At 42.4% G+C, this 11024-nt stretch overlaps 1 protein-coding gene across 3 annotated transcripts in view; it reads left to right on the top strand.

The window, feature by feature from the left end:
* The window catches only part of LOC133050455 (ubiquitin-conjugating enzyme E2 E2), a 352912-nt gene that overhangs the window by 258291 nt on the left and 83597 nt on the right, over window positions 1–11024 (top strand). The window lies entirely within an intron of this gene.

Below are 11024 nucleotides of genomic sequence, written 5' to 3'. Positions count from 1 at the left end.
ACAGGTTTTTCTCTGAGCTCTTCCTCCCTACTTGCTAGTTTCTCTGCGTTTACCTGCTATTTCATAGTTATGTCTCTTAAAATGACGTCTGTTACAAATCTGTGCACTCAGTGTAATATATCACATATTAGGAGAAATAAACGCATACACAAACACTCCTGAAAGAGTGTGCCTTCTTCGGTAACTTCTAGGAGGTTGGTTTTGACTTAGCATTCTATCTCGCTAGCTCCTGCATGCCCTGGGAAAAGGAAGTGCTGTGATTCTTAAGCAGTAATTATTTTGCACTGTTAACAAAAGATCCAAGGTAGATGATAGCAGTGACTTCTAAGATCTGGTAAAAAGATAACTTAGAGACGCTGTCCTGGTGGCTCCGTGGTGAAGCATCTGCCTGCCAATGTAGGAGTCGTCGTTTGTCGCTCAGTCGTGTCCGACTCTGCGACCCCATGGACGCACCATGCCAGGCCTCCCCGTCCATCACCAACTCCAGGACCTTGCTCAAACTCATTTCCATCGAATCAGTGATGCCATGCAACTATCTCATCCTCTGTCATCCCCTTCTCCTCCTGCCTTCAGTCTTTCCCAGCATCAGGGTCTTTTCTAATGAGTTGGCTCTTAGCATCACATGGTCAAGTATTCAAGTTTCATCTTCAGCATCAATCCTTCCAATGAATATTCAAGGTTGATTTCCTTTAGGATTGACTGATTTGATCTCCTTGCAGTCCAAGGGACTCTCAAGAGTCATCTCCAATACCACAGTTCAAAAGGATCAATGCAGGATACGTGGTTTCAATTGCTCGGTCAGGAAGATCCCCTGGAGAAGGAAACGGCTACCCAGTCCAGTATTCTTGCCTGGGAAATCCCACTGACAGAGGTGCCTGGCAGGCTTCCAGTCCATGGGGTCACCAACTAAACCACAACAACTGTAGTCAAATGAATTTTTTCCCATGTACGCATCCCAATCTGAAAAGTCTGATTGAGGATAAAGATCCTTCCCATTTATTAAAATACTCATTCTCAAAAAGTAACAATTCATTTTCTAGGAATACCTGGAGAATAAGCCCCAGACTCTTATGAGCTGGAAAGAAACTATGTGAAATAGTAACGGGCGGCAACAGTCCAGCTCTCCGTGGAGTTTAGAATACACAGTGGATCTTTTCTTTCTTTTTCCTTTTTCACTGTCTTTCCTGTTAGGATCTCACGCTTCTGCCTGATTCCTTGTTTTAAATTTCTTGTTTTGTGTCTGAGTGTAGCTGATTCACGTGTTGTGTTAGGTTTGGGTGGGCAGCAGAGTGACCTGGTTATTTATATTCAGTACTGCTGCGTTCTGACTTCCTAAGATGTTACGGTGGGTGTCGATGGTACTGCTCTTGTAGGAAAAATTACTGAACAAACACAGGGACCCTTGGAAGTCTGTGAGAGACATTCTCTGTTGGGCCCCTCAAGAGCTGCCTTCCTGGCTTATTTTCTCAGCACCCTCTCGGCGATCAGGGACGTCCCTTCACCATCAGGGCAAGTTCTTTCCTCTGACCCAGATAATATTGTTTCTTAACTCTTCTTCTTTCCCCAGTATTAAGGGCCCCATAAACGACTTTTTACAATGCCATGTTTGCATAGAACGTTACCCCTGCCTTTAGGGGTAAAGAAGATGCCTTGGAGGAGAAGGCAGTTAAGACCTAAAGGACAAATAGGATGGTCAGACCTGCAGAGCGTCTTCTCCAAAAGCTCCCCAAAGAGCCCAGACCACATGGAGTTTCTGCAAGTGGTTCCAGTATGGTTGGAGGATGGAGTTGGAGGAGAGAGGAATACAGAGAATGAGGTCAGAGAAGTCAGCTAGAGCCAGATTTTTATGGAAGACTTCGCGTGTACCTGTGGAATTGGGGCTTGATCTTGAAGTATTGAGAAGTCAGAGAAACAGGGAAACATGGTCCCATTTAAAAGGTTTTCTGGAGATTGTCTGTTCTTCCCTTTAGTGGAAGGATGGGAGGAAAGCAAGACTGGAGGCAGGGAAATCACAGAGGATGCTGCTGCCACCGTGAAAGTGACAGAGGATACAGCCAGGAGACAGATCAGAAAGATACTAGGAAGTAGGACTCAACAGGCTCTGTGGAACTTAGAGGCGAAGGAAGAAGCCAGGCCTCCCTGTCCATCACCAACTCCTGGAGTTTACTCACACTCATGTCCACTGAGTCGGTGATGCCATACAACCATCTCTCCTCTGTCATCCCCTTCTCCTCCTGCCTTCAATCTTTCCCAGCATCAGGGTCTTTTCAAATGAGTCAGGTCTTTGCATCAGGTGGCCAAAGTTTTGGAGTTTCAGCTTGAGCATCAGTCCTTCCAATGAATATTCAGGGCTGATTTCTTTTAGGACGGACTGGTTGGATCTCCTTGTAGTCCAAGGGACTCTCAAGATAGCAAAACTTCATACATTATAAATCAACTACACAATAAAATAAAGCTTGGTCCAGGTTGACACTCAGGTTTCTGACCAGGTTAGAGATTCCATCGGTGTTTGGCAGGTCGCTTATCAGAGGTGGACAATGAGACACCGTGTGGGAGGTGAGCAGACAAGGTGATGGTGGGTGGGGCCCCGACGGAGGCAGACTGCGGAGGAGGAGGATGATCACCATCATTTGTACACAGTCTCAGTAGCCTGTTTTCTAGTCCTGGGGTCTTGAAACCTTTGTTAGAAAACCACCAGACAATTAACCTTTCGAGTGAGTTGGTGCACTTCTGTGCCACCCACAGGCAGAACTGCGACCACAGTAGCAGCCCACATTTGGAGGCTTACTATTTGGGCCCTTCTCAGCCCATTTCCCAAGCTCTGTGAATGCAGTTCTACTGAAATTTTACACTTCAGGTTGGTGCTGTAATGGCCCCATTTTACAGATGAGAAAACTAAGGCATAGGGCGATGACGCATTTGCTCAGGGTCAAGTAGGTGTTCGGGCTTCCCCAGTGGCTTAGCGAGTAAAGAATCCACCCGTGATGCATAGGACACAGGAGACGTGGGTTCCATCCCTGGGTGGGGAAGATCCCCTGCAGAAGGACATGACAGCCCAGTTCAGTATTCCTGTCTGAAGAATCCCATGGACAGAGGAGCCTGGCAGGCTGCAGTCCAAAAGGCTGCACAGAGTCGGCCGTGACTCAGCGACTGAGCACACACAGGTGCTCATGTAGCGGCGGGCTGAGATGCAGACAGACCGTCTGGCTTGGAGCCTGCCCACCAGCCTCAGCGCTGCGCTGCTGCGGGAGTCTTCCGGCACCAGCCTCTCCCGGACCGGTCTACGGAAGAAGGGATCGTTAAAAGCATAGAACACTCTGCAACCTCTGATTCTCGCTTTTCTGATCCAGCCAAAGTGTATAAAAGCCCACTCTTCCATTTTGTATCTATACAAAATGGAAGTTTTTCATATGTGTTTAATGACACATTAAACACATCCCAGTCATTGTGGGTCTGCGCTGTGCTTGTGTGTGACCACTAGCCACGTGGACTTATTTGGATTTAAATTCATTGAAACTGAGGTTTCAGGTCCACTTCCTCATTCTCACTGGCCTCGTTCAAGTGCCCCATGGCCATGTGTGGCTGATGGTTACGACACTGGCTGAGGATGAAAACTTGAACATTCCCACCATCACAGAAACTAGATTCAAGGCAGTTCTGTTGAATAGAAATATAATATGAAGCACATGTGTAATTTAAAATTTTCTAGTAGCCACAATTAAAAAAGTAAAAAGAAGTAGATGAAATTAATTTTAATGTATCTTGGCCCAGTATACTCCAAATATTATTTCAGCATGTAATGAATAATAAGTAATGATGTAGTTCACTTTCTTTCATATTGTCATCAAAGTTTGGTGTTTATTTTATTTTCACAACACATCTTGTTTTTTACTGGTATTATAAAAACTTTTTTTTTGCACTGTAAACTCTTTTTTCCTTTATTTTTATTGAGGTACAGCTGATTTACAATATTATATGAATTTCAGGTGTACAACATAGTGATTCACAATTTATAAAGAATATCCTCCATGTATAGTTATTATAAAATATTGACTATAGTTCCTGTGCTGTACAGTATATTCTTTTTAAGTTTTTTCATTTTAAATTCAATTTTTAAAGGTTACTTTCCACTTACAGTTATTGCAATGTTACAAGACATTGGCTTATGTTCCCCAGGTTGTACTGTAACCCTTGGGCCTGTCTTACACCAAATAGTTTGTGCTTCCCACTCCCCCCACCGTATCGCCCCCGACCTCTGGTATAACTAACTTGTTCTCTGTATCTCTGAGTCTGCTTCTGTTTTGTGATATTAGCCATTTTGTAGTGTTTTTTAGATTCCACATATATGTGAGATCTACAGCATTTCTCTCTCTCTCTGTGACTTAATTCATTTGGTATAATGCCCTCTAAGTCCTTCCATTTGCTGCAAATGGCAACACTTGACTCACTTTTATGGCTGAGTAATATTCCACTGTTTACTTCGTCTTCTTTATCCGTTCACCTGTTGGTGAACAGTTAGGTTGCTCCCATTATCTTGGCAATTGTAAATAATGATACTATGACTACTGGGGTGCATGTATCTTTTTGAACGAGTGTTTTTGTTTTTTTTTCAGCTACATACCCAGGAGTAGAATTGCTGGATGGAAGGGTAGTTCTAGTTTTTTGAGAAATCTCCATATACTGTTTTCCACAGTACTGTACACAACAGTGTACAACTTACTCCCTTTTCTCTCCTTCGTCACCTGCATTTGCTGTGTTCCCTCTGATGATGGCCCTCCTGACAGGTGTGAGATGCGATCTCATCATGACTTTCCCTTGCGTTTCCTGGTTAGGGGTGTTGAGCGTCTTTTCATGACAGTACCTCCTTACCTGGAACCAGCTACAGTTCAAGGCCTCGATGGCTGCATGGCCACCATGTTGGCCAGCACCATTCTAGACACTCCCGATAGGGTTTCTCAACTGGGAGGTATTAAGATGATTGTGGGACAGAGGGCTGTGTGGTTCATGGACCTCTGCTGTAAGCTTTGGGATTATAAGTGGTGCAGGTAGACCATTTCTAAGATGATGCAGGTGGCCAGGTTGCCAAGACTCAATCTGTGTATTAAGGAAATAATGTTAGTGTTAAATGCATTTTAAAACACCCATCTCGAGCTCTTGATTCATCCTTTTTCCTCCCCAACATTTCTTCTTGGGGTTTACATACACACACTACACAAGAAAGATAATCAACAAAGACCTACTGCATAGCGTGAGTGCTATTTGGTCTTCTGTGATAACCTATATGGGAAGAGAATCTGAAAAAGAACGAAGATGTGCGTATGTACGACTGAACCACTCCGATGTACACCTGAAACTAACACAACACTATGTCAACTGTACTGCAGGGAAATCTTTAAAAACATAAAAATAAAAATAAAGCACCAATCTGTTTTTCAGATGGTTTGTCACTGCTAGTATTTTCTCAGAAAGGCACGTTTTGGCAGCGTGAACCAGCTCAGAGTGATGTTGTTAACGGAGTTGTTCAGTCCACTGTTAATGACTTCAAAGAAGCAGTAAAATTTGGAGTTCTGACTGAGAGCCAGATAAAACTTGGATCAGGCGTAAATGGAATCTACGTTGTCTACAGACACTGTCCACTTTCTGAAGTACCTCCTGCCCTCTGCTTTCGGGTTCCTTCTTTGCAGGCACAACTTGGTGACTGCGTAATTAGCTTACATTATGTACCTAACTGTGATGACCATTCTTGGAAAACCACCTTAGCATGTCTCAAAGGGACCCGTAAGTTAGTTACGTCTTCGGATTTGGGAGCTGTGTCTCTGCCCCTTGGTTCCCAGCTGTGTGCTCTCCTCTTTGCATTGTTTTAATTAAATTTCTTCACTTACCTTGAAGTAATGCTGTAAACACAAACCTACAATTTGCTTGCCTTTTAAGTCCTTCCTTCTGATAAACTCATCTGCTTGTGTTGGGTCTAAGAAAGTGTTAGTCGCTCAGCCATGTTTCACTCTTTGCAACCCCATGGACTGTAACCCGCCAGGTGCCTCTGTCCTTGGGATTCTCCGGGCAAGAATACTAGAGTGGGATGCCATTCCCTTCTCCAGGGGATCTTCCAGACCCAAGGATCGAACCCTCGTCTCTTGCATTGCAGACAGATTCTTTATAGTCTGAGCCACCTGGGAAGCCCATATTTTTTAAATTAAATTTCTTCATCTCCCTTGAAGTAATGTTGTAACTACAAACCTATAATTTACTCTACTTTTAAGCCCTTCCTTCTAATAAACTTAACTGTTTGTTTTGGGTCTAATTATAGCTCAGGACATAACTGTGTGTATTATTTATCTGAATGAGTGAGCTTGTCTGGCAACAAGATGCTGTTGTTGACAACATTTCACTGTCCTCTGACCTGAATATTCTGTCTGCCCTCACTGTCCACTTCAGGAGAGGAGGCCTGTAGTCAGACGGGGCAGGAAGGCTGGACCCCAGTCCATTGAATTTTATTTCAATACTTGGCAATGAACTTGGCTCACTGTGATTTTATTTTTTGTATCTAAATAAGAGAAATCAAAGCCTCGAAGTAAAATTAAACTCTCCTTCAGATCTGTTTCCGCCCATCACCCCCTCCAACGCTCCCACGTTCCCTGCCCAGCTGCCGCCTTGAATTTAGGTGCGTTTTTCCGGTTCATTTCTTGAAAGATGCTGACACAGATATGTATCCATAAGTGATATAAAATATTGTTTTATCTCTCTAGTTCCTAGAGTTAGGACCACACAGTACGTGCAACTTACTGTTCTCACGTGGCAGCTTGGTCAGCTTTTTCTGCATACTTAATATGAAAAATTGACACAGATCTAAGAATATATTAATGTCTGATACCTAAGGAGGCTATGAAACCTAGCCGTAAAACAGATAGCTCCTGAATCCATCACACACCGTGAGTAGGAGAGCATCCCCAGAGCCACTGAAGCTCCTCCTGAGTTCTGCTTGCCACCCTCTAATCCTACCCAGGAAACGCCTCTCTGGAACTTTTAGCATCTGTCCCCCCCAAGTTTCCTTTCTTGTCTGTTTTTATACTTGGTAGAAACAGTGTTATGTGGTGCACATTCCTTTCACACTCGCTTTTTGTATTCGTTGGTATAGTCTTAAGATCCCTCAGTGTTAGTTCATATGTTTTCGTTGCTGTGTGGTCTTCCTTTAGGTGAATTTACACATTTTTCTATCAGTGGGCATTTGTGTCACTGCATGATTTTGCTGTTTCATAACTTACTTAGGTGAGTATATTCCGGACACAAGAATTTCATGGCCATTTTATATGATCTCAGTTTATGGCTTGCCTGGTCACTCTCTTTAGTCAGACTGTAAAGCTTTTGACTTTTGCATTTAACTGCTTAATCCATCTACAACAGAGGTTTATATGTTTGCCTATCAAGTCGTTTCAGTCATGTCTGACTCTCTGCGACCCCATGGACTGTAGCCCACCAGACTCCTCTGTCCATAGGATTCTCCAGGCAAGAATACTGGAGTCGGCTGCCATGCCCTGATCCAGGGGGTCTTCCCGACCCGGCGAGTGAACCCACGTCCCTTTAAGTCTCCTACATTCGCAGGCGGGTCTTTACCACTAGTGCCCCCTGGTTGAGGTGGAAATTCAGTTTCTCTGTTGTCCAAAGACAAAACTGTTTTCTCAGCCCCATCAGTTCCCACATATATCAGGTTTTCATTTGGGAGTAGAAAGGTTTGAGGAGCTTCACTGAGGTCCCAAAAGCATTCTAGAATCAATGTGTCAAGTTTTATTTTTTAAAAATCTGTTGCACTTTTGATTAGAATTACATGGAATCAAGGAAAAGTTGACATCCCCAGGGTCCTGGGTCTTCTTACCTATAAACTTGGTGTCTTCATTTATTTAATTTCCTTGAGTGTATTTCAATATGTTTTAATAGTTTTCTCCATAAAAATCTTAATATATTTTTCCTGAACTCTATTCATAGGTTCCTTGTATTTTTAATACTATTGTAAAAAGTATTTTAAAATGCATTTTCTAATTTTGTTGGTGTGTTGAAATGCAGTTGATTTTCATCTATTGATCTTATATCCTGCTACTATGTTAAGCTTTTATTAAATTTAATCAATTGTACATAAATTTGGGTAGCTTTCTTGTGTGTACATAAATACCATGAATGACAAACATTTTGTTTCTTCCATCCCAGTCCATAAATGTTTTGTTTTTCAACTTAATGTCTTTCATGCCTTGATGGATATGAGCTCTAGGATAGTAATGATTAGAAATGGATTTAGTGGCATCTTTGTCATGAGCCTCAGTTTTTAAAGCATGTGCTTTTAACATTTTACCATTGAATATACAGTTGCTATGAGGGTCTTGGTATATGCTTTTTACCAAGTTAAGGAAGTTTCTTACTATTCTGATTTTGCTAGTTGTTTTCATGAATAGCTGTCTTTAAAATTTATTGAGTGCTTTTTTCCCTGCACCTATTGTGATCGTCATTTTTTTCTACTTTAATATGTTGTAAGTAAATTACATTAATAATTCGCTGTTATTAAACTATCCTTGCATTCCCAGAATAATCCCAGATTGGTTAAGATGCATGCTTTCCTGGCGTTGTTTAATCTGTCACTATACAAAACTATCCCATGACTATTGACTCCGTGCGTTTCATGCCTGTGGCTCATTTATTTTGTCACTGCAGCTTTGTCCGGCTTAATCGCCCGCCCTGTTTCTCTCATCCACCTGCCCTTCCTCCCGTTTGGCAACCACCTGTTTGTTCTCTGTATCTGTGAGTCTCTTCTGTGTCCATACACGTTTTCTTGTGTTTCGAGATTTCACACGTCAGTGAGACCCTGTGGCGTTTGTCTGTCTGTGTCTCAGTCAGTGTCATGACCTCGAGGTCATCCTTGCTGTCCTGAGTGGCGAGACTGCCGTTTTTATGGCTCAGCAATATTATATTTTTATATATATACACACACACACATTCCACATCTTATAAATATATAAACAATATATTTAATACATAAATTTATTTCTGTATAATATATAATAGTATTATATATGTGCTGTGTACTAAGTCACTTCAGTCATGTCCAACTCTTCGTGACCACATGGAATATACCCTGCCAGGCTCCTCTGTCCATGTAATTCTCCAGGCAAGAACACTAGAGTGGAGAGAGCCATTCCTTTCTCCAGGGGATTTTCCCAACCCAGGGACCAAACCTGGGTCTCCCACATTGCAGGCAGATTCTTTACAGCCTGAGCCACCAGGGAAACCCACGTCATAGATACAATGCAATGCATATATATATATGTCATAGATATAACACACACACATATATATATTTATAAAATACTGTGCCGCATGTTCTTTATCCATTCGTCTGCTGATGGGCCCTCAGGTCGCTTTTGTCTCTTGGCCATTGTAAGCAATGCTGCAGTGAACACTGGGATGCATATTCTTTTCAAATTACTGTTTGTATTTCTTTGGATACATACCCAGAAGTGAAATTGTTGGATTGTATGGTTCTACTTTTAGTTTTACTAGCAGCAAAAGTTCCACTAAAAGTTGTACTTTCAGTTTCCTGAGGAATCTCCACACTGTTTTCCACAGCACGGCACCAGTTTGCATTCCCCTCAAGAGTGCAGAAGTTTCCCTTTTTCTCTTCACATTCTTGTCAACACTTGTTAGTTGTTGTCTTTTTGATGATTGCCACTCTGACTGGTGTGAGATGATGCCTCATTGTGGTTTTGATTTGCATTTTGTGATGAGTGATGTTGAGTGCCTTTTCATGTGCTGGTTGGCCATGGTATGTCTTCTTTGGAGAAATGTCTGTTTAGGTCCCCTGCCCACTTCTTAAGAGGTTGTCTGTTTTTTTATGTTGAGATGTATGAGTTCTTTGTATTCTCTGGATATTATCCCCTTAACGAATTTGTCATGTGCAAATACTTTCTCCCATGCAATAGGCTGCCTTTTCATTTCAAAGATAGTTTCCTTCACTTGCGAAAGCTGTTTAGTTTGATGTAGTCCTATTTGTTCATTTTTGTTTTTGTTTCCCTAGCCTGAGAGGCACATCCCCAAAAATGTTGCTGAGACAGATGTCAAAGAGTGTACTACATTTGTTTTCTTCGCGGATTTTTATGAGTTTAGGGCTTACATTGAAGTCTTTAATCCATTGTGACTTTAATGGTATATGTGGTGTGAGAAAGTAGTCCGGTTTGATTCTTGCATGTAGCTGTCCAGTTTTTCCAACACCATTTATTGAAGAGGCTGTCTGTTCCCTAGTGTATTGGTGTATTCTTCCTCCTCTGCATAGATAATGATGCATGGTTTTTTGGTCTCCTGCTCAACAATGAAATTGTTGTAGATACAAACTAATTTCAAAATATGAAAGAAGACAAATCTTTGTTGACAGTAAAATCTTCTCAAGCACCTCAACAGGATCGCCCACTTCGCTGCAGGGTGTGAGGGGATTTCTGGCTGATGTACCATCAGGTTGGCGTGGCAGGAAGAACACTGGAGGGCTTAATTATGATCTCGCTTTGCCTTCTGTTACTCTGGAAGACTGGGGACAGTTCGGTTGACTCGAGTGGGTCTTCGTTTCCTCCGTGAGTTTCTCTGCAGCTGGGGAACACAGGTTTGCAGCCAGCAGCCACGTGGCTTCCCTCACTTGGCTATTATTCCAGCAGTAGCATCTGACAAACTCTTATTTACTGAGTACCAAGAACAAGGCAGAACCTGTTCCTCGGAGAACTTCCAGAGAGGGATGGAAAAAGCAAACAGTTAAGCAGAGGTATAAAACAAAATGATGCATCCTGTCTTCTACAGACCACACTAGCGGGACGCTGGGGGCGTGAGCAGGAAATCTTTGCGTGGAGTGAGAAAAGAATATTCAGATGTGATACTTGAGCTGAGTCTTACGAATGATGACCATTTCCTGATCTCCATCAGCTGCATTGGTGCCCTTAGTTAACAAAAGGATTAGACTATTTTTTTTTCTCTAGCATTCCTTCTAGCTTTGAAAATTT

Source organism: Dama dama, chromosome 32, assembly GCF_033118175.1.
Source record: "Dama dama isolate Ldn47 chromosome 32, ASM3311817v1, whole genome shotgun sequence".
NCBI classification, from domain to species: domain Eukaryota; kingdom Metazoa; phylum Chordata; class Mammalia; order Artiodactyla; family Cervidae; genus Dama; species Dama dama.
Note: the sequence above shows the minus strand (reverse complement) of the source record. Positions and strands in the feature narration are given on the sequence as shown.